The sequence below is a fragment of the Scardinius erythrophthalmus genome, assembly GCF_964197995.2.
Source record: "Scardinius erythrophthalmus genome assembly, chromosome: 4".
NCBI lineage: Eukaryota > Metazoa > Chordata > Actinopteri > Cypriniformes > Leuciscidae > Scardinius > Scardinius erythrophthalmus.
In genome coordinates, this window is record NC_138224.1 from 8997149 (window position 1) to 9009283 (window position 12135).

Here is a 12135-nt window from a genome sequence, read left to right on the forward strand (position 1 = left end):
GGCATTGCTAGTGCCAACACTCTACTGTTTCAGCTACAGGAAAGCCAGAGCATTAGAGATTCATCAGAGATAGATAGATCTAAAATCATTAGAGAAGGCATTAATTGTAGTTAAGACTGGAGAAACCTGCTCTTTATCTTTTAAGAATAAAGTGGTATCATCTGCTAATTGTGAGATACGAATCTCTCTGTTAAAGACACTAAGACCAACAAAGTTATCATTACGCAATATATCAATGGATAATATTTCTACAACCTCTAAAAATAACAATGGGCTTAAAGGGCAACCCTGTCTTATTCCTCGAAGAATAGGAAACCTTGGTGATGTTAGTGAATTTAAAATTATACAGCTATCAATATCTTTGTACAACATTAATGAAACTGGATGGGAATCCAAAAGCCCTTAAAGAGTTTATAAGGAACTGATGCTCTACAGTGTCGAAGGCCTTGTAAAAATCAAGGAATAAGATGATAGCATCAGACTCAATTTCTTCTTTATAATCAAAAACATCCAGAACAAGACGAGTATTACTAATATGACAGCTATGTCTGTGTTTCATTAATGATATGATGTAAATGTTGTTTTAATCTCTTGGCAAATATAGAAGCAAATAATTTATAATCAAAATTGTGTGAAAAAGTGTGATAGGGTGCCAATTATCAATTAAAGTTACATTGTCTGGTTTGGGAATAAGAGATATCACTTGTTTCATAGTGGGAATCATCATTCCAGTTTCACACTCTTGAAGCATTAATAGAAAGGGTTGCTCTAAAATTTCCCAGAAGTGTATAAAGAATTCTAAAGTGAGGCCATCGCATCCAGGCGACTTCCCTTTTTTCATCGATTTTATTGCATCCCTAATTTCAATTAATGAAACAGGAGCCTCACATAATAACTTAAATTCATCACTAATTTGCGGTATATAGTTCTTAATTTGATGTAGGTATGAATCACTTTGGTTTGCCTGAAAATCAGAATATAATTTTCTATAAAAATTTGTGACAAAATTTTCTATTTCTTCAGGGTGTTTTGAAACAGAATTGTTAATTTGCAAAGCAGAAATGATTTTCCTTTTAAAATTCCTTTTCTCAAGTGAAAAAAAAAACTAGTATTTTTCTCTCCCTCCTCAATCCATCTCACCCTGGACCTAATGAAGGCACCTTTAACTATTTTAATATAGCTGGTCTAACTCTAATTGCAAGGTTTTTAACTGACTAATTTCTGTAACAGAGAGATTCTCTTTTTTGATTAAGTTATTAATGTTGCTTAACAAGTTAGCTTCTCTATCAGCATTAACCACTTTAAGGGCCTTAGCTCTATTAATAGCTGATCGAGCTTTAAATTAAAAAAAAAATCCCAATTAGCATATATGACTCAAGCTAATTTTTTGAGAATATTTGTTTAACTAATCCCTTGATCTGATCATTAAATATTTCATCTTTTAACAGAGTACTGTATTGTTCATCTTCCAATAACCACGCAAGGTATCAGCAAAACGCCGATTGGCTTTCAACTCGACACACGCGGCTTGCAGTCTTCATTTTGGATCAAGTTGTCCCCTCGAAGGCTAATAAATGATTTCTCTGAGTTCGGGATCCAATGTTATAAATTCACTGTTGCCATAGAAATCCGCAAATGTTTGTGTGCACTACCAAGCATTCAACCTAACGTAAGCATAAAGTGAAGAAAAAAAACTACCAACATTAGCTAGAAACAGTATTAAAGTAAATATATTTAGCCTTATTATTCAGATTGCACAGTTAGAAAGAAAATATATTTATAGGAACATTCAGCAGGCTCAAGATAATTAATACAGTGACCATTATTCATTATTTTAATCAATTCGCAGCCATAAAACATGTGATAGTCCGCATTCTCATGTAGGCTATGTAGGTGCGCTGAACGCTCAAACCGAAATGTGATTTTATAGACCTTATGTAGCTCCGCCCCTTTTCAGCGCTGCGCTCATTGTCTTTTGACTTCCGGTCTGTATTTTCACAGCGTTTTGCGTGTTTATTAATGAACGGCTCGTTTTAAAATCTTCCCGGTCGATTTACATTTGTTAAGTCATCTGCTTTAAACATTACAGTCCTCATGATAACTTTCGTTAACTTTACATTAAGTAAATCCACTTAAAAAGCTAATTACTCCTGGACAGAAATGCCATATAAATATACAGAGCGACCGCAAAACGGAAGTTAAAAGACAATTTTCCAAAGATGGCGGCGCCCTTGTTTCTCTGGTGCATAAGGTCTATAGAATTACGAATAGCTTGTGCAATAGTTTTCCGTCAAAATGGCTGACACGCGGCTAGGGATCACGTGACTGGGAGATCCCTATAGGAGTGGTCAGGATAAATGTAATGATGCTTGAAACTTTAAACTCCAATGGATTTAAAATAAACAATGAAAACTTAAATACTTTATTTAGATAAATTGTTTATTTAGATTTTGACAGAACCATTAAGTTGCTGTATTGCATAATTCATCCACATGATGGCAGTAATAAGCATTTTTATTTATTTATTTTTTACAGTTTTTCAGAATTGCTAAAACACATTTCTTGAAACCATCACTCACTTTCTCAAAACCTTAAACACAAAACCAAATTTTCAAACCACATTCACAGAACCTCTGACTATTCTGGCAAAATCAAACACTTGCCTCAAAACCATTTTATCTGTTCTCAAAATCAAACAATGCTCTCAGATCACACACACAGCGAGTCAAAATTATAAACACTACAGTTCATTCATTAGACACTACATAAAAAAATGAAGAACACAGAATCCAAAGCATGCAGTTACAGAAAAAAAGTATATTGTAACAAAGTAAATACATTTTGCAATTATCTAAAAAAAGTATAGTAATAACAACTTGGATGCCTTACTGTAGGCCTATCGAATGACTGTATATTCACCACTTGCATACTGTGAAAATACAGTGACCCAACTGCAAAAGCCAAAAAGGTTACAGTAAGAAACTCTAAATGAAAAGCATGTTACAGTAAAGTGCACTCAGAAGAGTTGTGCAACTGCAGAATCAAGGTCAGTGAGAGAGATTTTATTCTGCTTCAGCATCATGTCTTCATGTTGGTCCGGCCGGAGGAGTTTCTCCACATCTCAGACAATGTCATCTCTGCAGGAAAAGGGAAAAACCCTAAAGCAGATCCAGCCTTGACAACATTCTCCACACCTTGCTCTTCCTCATCCTCATCCTGCTTGTTCACCTCCTCGTCCTCATCCTTCTCTCCCTCTTATATTGTTTCCATCCATTGTTGGTATCAACATTCAGTGCAACATTTTGAGTAAATTTTGGGACTCTGAACTGACTTGTATTATGTACAGTTGGTTTGGTCACATCATTAGAAATAAGTGTGAACAATTTTGAGTCGTTGTGTGTAAATGATGACAACTGTGTTGCATTTGTGTTTAACTTTCGCCTACCTGTGTTTAGCATTTTGAATCGTAAGTGCATCACAGTGCAAAATGTGTTTTAGTGAGTGAGAATGTGTTTAGAGTTTTGAAAAAGAGTGCATGAGATTTGCAAACTGTTTTAACTACCTGAACTTGTTTAATGTTTTAGAGAAAGTGATTTATTCGACAAATTGGTTTAAACTATTGAGAATATGGTTCAGAGAATGGGGTTTAGTGTTTTAGCAATTCAGAAAAACTGTAATACCTATATATATATATATTTTTTTTTTTTTTTATTGATATAAGAATTTTCATTTCATTTTCAATGCAGTTCTTCAGAGATGAGACTTCCTGTTAAAGGAGAGAAAAACAGTCAGGAACATGTTCATCATCACAAACAGACTGAATCCTCATTTCCATTGGATCAAAAAACATTAGAGGCAGAAATCCCATGTTGTTTTTTTTTTTCTGTTTGTTTTTTGTTAGGCCTATTAGGCCTACTTCCTGATCAGTTTCATCATCTCAGCATCCCGGATAGCGTAGAGGAACTTGATATCGCAACAGAAACTTTTAACTCTTTCTTTTCCAGCACTTTAGACACAGTTGCTCCTTTGCGCTTAAAGAAGATTAAAGAAAATAATCCAACGCCGTGGTACAACGAGCACACTCATGCACTTAAGAGAGCAACCAGAAAAATGGAGCGCAACTGGAAGAAAACAAAACCAGAGGTATTTCGCATTTCATGGAAGGAGAGCTCGATTTTGTACAGAGAGGCTTTAAAAGCTGCTAGATCTGCTTATTTTTCAACCCTATTAGAAGAAAATAAACATAATAACCCTAGGTATTTATTTGAAACAGTGGCTAAACTAACGAAAAATAAAGCTTCAAGCCCAGAAGTTTCCAAGCAGCACAGCAGTAATGACTTTATGAACTTCTTCACTAATAAGATTGATAATATCAGGGACAAAATTATAACTATGCAACCGTCTACTACAGTATCGCATCAGGCAGTGCATTGTAGTCTCCCTGAGGAAAAATTAGATTCATTCGTTGCTATAGGAGAGGAAGAATTCATTACACTCGTTAAATCATCTAAATCTACAACATGTATGTTAGACCCTATACCGACTAAGCTACTGAAAGAGATGCTTCCAGAGGTCATAGATCCTCTTCTTAATATCATTAATTCGTCTTTGTCTCTAGGATACGTACCAAAAACCTTTAAGCTGGCTATGATTAAACTGCTTGTTATTAAAAAAACGCAACTTGATCCTACAGAATTAGTCAATTATAGGCCGATCTCGAATCTACCTTTTCTGTCAAAGATACTAGAAAAGGCAGTATCTTCACAACTGTGTTCCTTTCTTGAAAGAAATGATATCTGCGAGGATTTCCAGTCCAGATTTAGACCATACCATAGTACTGAGACTGCTCTCGTTAGAGTCACAAATGATTTGCTCTTATCCGATCGTGGTTGTATCTCTCTATTAGTGTTACTCGATCTTAGTGCTGCATTTGACACCATTGACCACAACATTCTTTTAAATAGACTAGAAAACTATGTTGGCATTAGTGGAATTGCACTAGCATGGTTTAAATCATACTTATCTGACCGTTATCAGTTTGTAGCAGTAAATGAAGAGATGTCTTATCGATCACAAGTTCAGTATGGCGTACCACAAGGCTCAGTACTAGGACCGCTGCTGTTCACTCTGTACATGCTACCATTAGGAGATATCATTAGGAAACATGGAATTAGCTTTCACTGTTATGCCGACGATACTCAGCTCTATATTTCTTCGAAACCTAACGAAACTTACCAATTCACTAAATTAACAGAATGCATAGCTGATATAAAAAATTAGATATAAGTAATAAGTAATTTCCTACTTCTAAATTCTGAAAAAAACAGAGATTCTAATTATTGGACAAAAAACTCCCACACGTAATAACCTAGAGTACTGTCTAACACTTGATGGCTGCTCTGTTAAGTCTTCGTCATCGGTTAGGAACCTGGGTGTGCTCTTTGATACCAATCTTTCATTTGAAAGTCACGTGTCTAGTATCTGTAAAACCGCATTTTTCTTAAAAATCTTCTTAAAAATATATCTAAATTACGCCATATGCTCTCATTGACAAATGCCTGCGGAACAATTAGTTCATGCGTTCATGACATCAAGGCTAGATTATTGTAATGCTCTACTGGGTGGTTGCCCTGCACGCTTAATAAACAAACTACAGTTAGTTCAAAACGCAGCAGCTCGAGTTCTTACCAGAACCAGGAAGTATGACCATATTAGCCTATTAAACATCGCATCAATTTCAAAATATTGCTGATTACTTACAAAGCACTAAATGGTTTAGCTCCGCAGTTCTTGAGCGAGCTCTTAACGTATAATAGTCCCTCACGCCTATTGCGATCTCAAAATTCCGGCCAGTTGATAATACCTAGAATATCAAAATCGACTGCTGGCGGTAGATCCTTTTCCTATTTAGCACCAAAACTTTGGAACAGTCTTCCTACCAGTGATGCGCGGGTTGATCCGAAATGAGCGGGTGCCTGCGGTCACCCGCGGTTACGAGTCATCCAAAAATATTTTTAATGATATTCGGGTCGCAGTCGGTCGGGTCGTTTGAAATAAAGATGCCAATTAAACCTTTGTAATTGATATAGTTCTAGACACAATTTTCTATGAATACGTTTTAAATTTAATTTACACTTTATTGGCTGAATAACTGGCGCGAAGATGACGCACGAGCTCAGTCTGCAGGTAGAGATGGAGGCGGCAAGAGAAAAGGTGAAGACTGGGGAGTGGAAGCTCCGCAAATAGAAAGAGCAAAGTGTGGGAGACATTTGCCGAAATAATGAAAGATGATGACCAAAGTGCTGGCTTTGTCATGTGTAGGCTACTTCTTGCGATGCTATTTACACATTTGATAACCACAAAACTGGCACGACCAACCAGGCACGGCGCCACGATTCCAGTTTTGGATAAGCCAGACCAATTGTGGGTGGGCCTTAAATTAAAAACGTTAAATAAAAATAAAATAAAAAAACGTTATCCAATCACTGCTTAACCTAATAAAAAAATATTGACTAATATAGCCTACTGTTATATTATCTGTGCGTATACATAATATAGATTTTAATAGCTTGATGCTCTTTAAATATTGTGTTGCAATCCGCGATCGCTCTCCATGGTTCTGACCAAAGAAGAGCGCTTTGGAATCTCCATTATGCATATACCTGGGCTGCATTTTCCGATAACATTGTCTCTTAGCGCGCTGCGATAACTTAACTAAAGGTATACTACCACTAAAGGTATATCATTGCTAGGCGTCTTCAGGGCTATCATCCACTCGCGAGGCAGAGGCGCTGAGAGGCAGAGGCGCTGGCGCCCTCCAAGCAACGGCGCTGGCGCCCTCCAAGCAACGGCGCTGTTTTTGGTAAAACATGATTTTGACGACTTTATTAAGTTTTGTTTTATAGAAAACTCTTTTTAAAAGATTTTCGTTTTGTATAAATTGTATCTTAATTTTGATCAATGTTTTATCAATCAATTGCCCGTATTTATTAAATAAGAAGCAAATAAATAGCAGACAAAATAAGGCGCCGGTACGCGATCACTGCATGTGAACTGGAGGGCGCCGAAACTCAACTTGTGCCTCACAGATTTGATAAATATAGGCTATATATTACAGAAAGCTTGAAATGTCTACTTTTAAACGAAAATATTCAAACCAAAATAAATAGGCTATACTCTCTGATTATGTAGGCTAATCCATATGAAATGTGCATTTCTCTCGGGCGTTCATGGCGAGTCCGCAATCTCCGCATTGTCAACTTCATCTTTGCAGCGACACAGAAAACACCAGTTTATTACTAAACAATTAAATGTCTCCTTGCTAATTTAGACACATTCATAATCATTACTTTAACCGGTTCTTTGTGGCAAGCTTTATGCGTGCGGTCATTACGCTTATTCCTGCTAGCTTTAAGTAATTAATTTAATATAAAGGGGCGATTTGTCCACGAATGGCTTAAATGAACAACTAGTCGACAAGAAAAAAAAAATAGTCGGAGGCAGCCCTTATTCCACATATTTTCGAACCAGCAGGCCATCTGGGTTGGGCGAGCGACCATGAGCGGAGCGGAATATTCAGAAATGCGCTCTCCGCTCACGAGCTCTGATCGGAACAAACCCGAACCTCGCTGTCTGCTGAACTTGCACAGAAACATCAAAATAGACATAGCCAGCTTTTTAAAATTGTTTTTAAAACTAAACATTTAGACTATTTTAGTACAAATTATGAGCTTATATTGACGATTTTTTATAATTCTTGACAAAATTAGAATATTAAGTTATTAAGACGCTACGATGAGCATTATAGCTACTTTAAAAAAAATGCGGGTCAGGAAGCGGGTCGGGTACAATATTTTCTTTTTCGTTTTTTGCGACTCGGACCGGTTAGTTGAAAACGTCGGTCGGGTGCGGTTTGTTTATACATTGACCCGCGCATCACTGCTTCCTACCATTGTCCGGGAAGCAGACACACTCTGTCAGTTCAAAGCTAGATTAAAGACACATCTCTTTAACCTAGCATTCACATAATACATTATAGACTTCTATAATTCAATGTTAGGCTGCATAGATTAGGTCAGCTGGAACCGGGAACACTTCCCATAAATCCTGATGTACTCGTTACATCATGAGAAGAATGGCATTTATGCTAATTTTAGTGTCTTTGTTTATCCCAAGGTTTTCCCACAGCCTGCCGGATCCAGGCCGTATCCAGATCTGATGAAGGACCTGCACCTGGACCCGATGTCAACGCAGTGCTGAAGTGCCAACTAGTCTCTCCCTATGGAGGATGCCTTTACCACTCTACAGATAAAGCATCATCGGGAAAACTCAATTTGCGTACCTACCCCGAATTGATTGATAAAATAAAATAAAATTCTGTATCAACACTATAAGGAAACACCAGTACTTTGTTTAGGCTTGGTTTGTAGGGAATTACAAACCTGCGCACATATATTCAAACGCACATAACTATAGAACCAATTCTTAATGCGCATGTGAACGCCATGTTTCTCACAGGTTCGCGTTTAAAGTTTGTGTAGAGAGAATGGTGTCGTCTTAGCGGCCCCTAATTTAATAACAAATGATCGTTGCGACGAGTTAACCACGCCTACTTATTTACATGTCGCGGTATACACAGAATAAAAAAATCTGTTACGGTTGACATTTTCTTCCGCGGTAACGATATATACCGTCATACCGCCCAGCCCTACTTATGTGGTAAATAAAGTTTTGCTAGCTTATTTAGCATCTAACGTATCAGCTTGCTATCTACTAGATGAATACATTTGTATGTGATATTTGCAATTTAAACATTTAATAAATATATTTCCCCATAATATCATCAAAACTTACTTCACTTTGTTTAGTCCACAGGCTCAGGCTCACACAGGGGTGTGGTCTCAATAGCCATGCAGTAAGCAGTGTGCTATGTGCGTGTGATTGAGGAATGGCATGGATATTCGAGTGTATTTGAATGGCATCTGTTTGTTTTAGTCAAGATTATTCTAAAATATACTTTCCTCAACTATATTTAAGTTCCCTATGAAGAGCCAACCTTCAGGCTTCAACTTTGAAAATTCCCAGTTTATTCCCATTTATTCCCATAAATTCCTGCTAATTCCCTTAAATTCCCATTAATTCCCTACACACAGCTGGAAGAAATAGGGATGTTTTCTTTTTAAATTCCCCTTGAGGCCTATTATGCATTTCTAGGGTCACATATTTAAGGACTGTTACAGATGCCCAAACAATGAAGAATGAAGTGGCCAGCACTATGTGACTGGGTTGAATTAAAAACCTTATTTCTTATGCAAGTCCGTCGCTTGACTAAATGTCAGTTTAAATTTTTACAATGCTATACTGCTGGTGTCATACACTACAAATAGTGAATTAGAACCACAGTTACTGTATTAATCAAAGCAGCAGCTGCCCTACAAGTGCCTCTAAAATCCCATACTGATCAAAAACTAACTTCAATATTGAGGGAAACATGTCGTCAGCCATGGATATGGACACGGCTGAACCTGAGCTAATCAGTGAACGACATCCTCTGGAAATCTCTTCACTGATATAACTATAGCATTCAAAACAAACAGCAAGATGTTATCTCTGCAAGGCAAGCCACGTGAAACTCATCCAGAGGGTGAAAACCATGTAAGCGAGGTCTTATTACTCACAGTCAGAGTCATAAAATGCTTTAGAAAAGTACAATTGGCACAAGATCACATAGCGACTCTCAAACATCACTCTCAAGACATGTAAAAATACATTTCCCCCAGTAGGATAACACTGGCTGACGTCCTCTGCCTTCAGTCAAGTTGCACATTTCATACCAAGAATGCTTGACTCGTTTTTTTTTATTGCTATTACCGTTGGCGCATGGAGTGCGGACAAGCCTCCGTACCATTCCAAGGAAAAACACTTGACGTGATTAAGAAAACAGAGACGGAGCGCGGTACCCAAGAGCTCTGGAAGCCCAAGACTTCAACTGCACTTCAACAGCTGGTGTATGACCACAGTCAGAGACAGAAAACAGTCCCAGGAGTCGAGTCTGGAATCACAGAAAACCAATCACCAGATTCTTTGATTATGCCTTGAGCACACAAACACATAAATCACAGCAACTTAAACCCCGGGGACCGGGTGAAGGACGCAGGACTGTTGACCTTTATGCAAGAAGGTCGATTTGATGAATGACTCCGCAGGGTCAGAGTACTGATTGGGTATCTGTGGCCTCTCAAGAGGGACAGAGAAGGATGCAGGCATGTGTGCCTCTCTTGGGTTTAAATTAACACTGGGTCTCATCTGGAAATTAAAGGTCACAGGCCAGGATTTAACATTTACAAACACACTACTTGCATCGCCCCTGCAAACTACTGGTTTGAACTAAAATTCGAGCTTAAGTCACTGAGCAGATCAGCACGTGGTGAATATGTAGATGAATATCTGCCCAGTTGAGAATCAATGCATCGCATGTGATTGGCATTTTGGAGGTCAATTTGGGGTTTTGGGATTTGGAGGTCAATATGTTGACATAGTTGAATAGCCATATTTGGGAATTTATTTATGCAAAAAATTGAAATGTCGAATAAAACATTTGCGAAAACACCATCATTCCCATCCCGTCTGGTCAAGAGAACAAAATCGTCACTTCCTGGGAAACTGGTGCAAAACTATCTGTAATAAAGATGTAAGTTGCTGCAATTGGGGAAGCATAAATCACTTGCGCCCCAGAGTGTGCAGATGAAACGCAATAAAAGCCGTCATGTTATCTTGTTATCTTTCATTTTGATGAGGCTCAGGCATTTCAGAATGACCAGATGAACATTTGAGATGCTGTGAAATGAAATTGGTCTGCTGATTAGTCCAGTTATCCAATCACATCCTCTGATGAGGCAAAGTCAAAGGGTTTTTTCTTGCGTATTGAGGGATTTATTCACTATTTACTTAAATGTCTTTCCATTGTAGTGCATGCACATGTCTTCTTATCAGATAAAAACAGTATGGCCTCAAATGAGCGCATACGTTTTTGTGCACATTTTTAGAATTTATGCGTTTTCATCCAGCTTTTTTCTGTGCAAGGCTATATCTCAAGATTCACATAAAAAAAGGGGGATGGAAACAGCTAATGAGATATTGAAACAAACAAAAGAAAGTATAGCATGAACATTGATGTAGTCCCTATCTAGGTTCTTGAAATGATCTGTAAAGTCAAATTAAGTTCCACCAGGGAGTTTATCAATTAATCTTAACGGAATCAGAAACAGCTGGACATGTTTACACAAATTATCACTTCCCTGTGATAGTATCCCTGCTTTGGCTAGTGTACTAAATGGGTCATTTCACTACAGTAAACCCACAGAAAGACGCCCAGGGTTTTGTCTGGCAAAGCATATTCTGGCAAAACATATTGGCAAATAATTTCCCAAAAATAAGCATGAATGTATTGGTGAAAAAAGACAATGTCAGCAAGCCCACACAGTCAAATATAGAAGAAACTGACTAGTTGTCGAAAGAGCTATATCTCAAGGTTTTAGATCACTACACAGTCCTAACAGTACACATTTGGGATGTCTCCACATCTATTTCAGGTCTTCTACTAAACGAACTGATAGGTCTGTTTGATTAAGACACAAAATCTGCAGTGTTTGCAGCACACTCTGGGGCAAGTTGTCACATTTTAACTGTACCTACATATTTGTACAGCAGGCTCTCTTTAACATTTTTGTTTCATGTTAATTAAAATGAATAAACAAACCCAAACCTGAAAAATATTATTTATTGGCGTAAAAAGTGAAAACTAGCCCCGGTTTCCAGAGGCGCGCGACAAGTAGCCTAACGTACTTCGTAAATATATGTTAAGTACATCTAGTTTGAGTGGAACTTGTAAATAAATTTAGCAAGAGATACATTTAGTAGAAGTTCAATGTGCTGTTTTGACAAGCTACACAATACAAACAGCGCAAACATACAGTTAGGTGACTTTATATGTGCGGTCAAACGTATGAGTAAACGCACGTTTAACTAACCACACGTCTCATTGTTGTCATTATTGTGACTAACTGTTAGGATGAAGTGATGGAGAGGACTGTACCTGTCATCATAGCAGAAATCAGCGCTCAGTGTGTTCATATA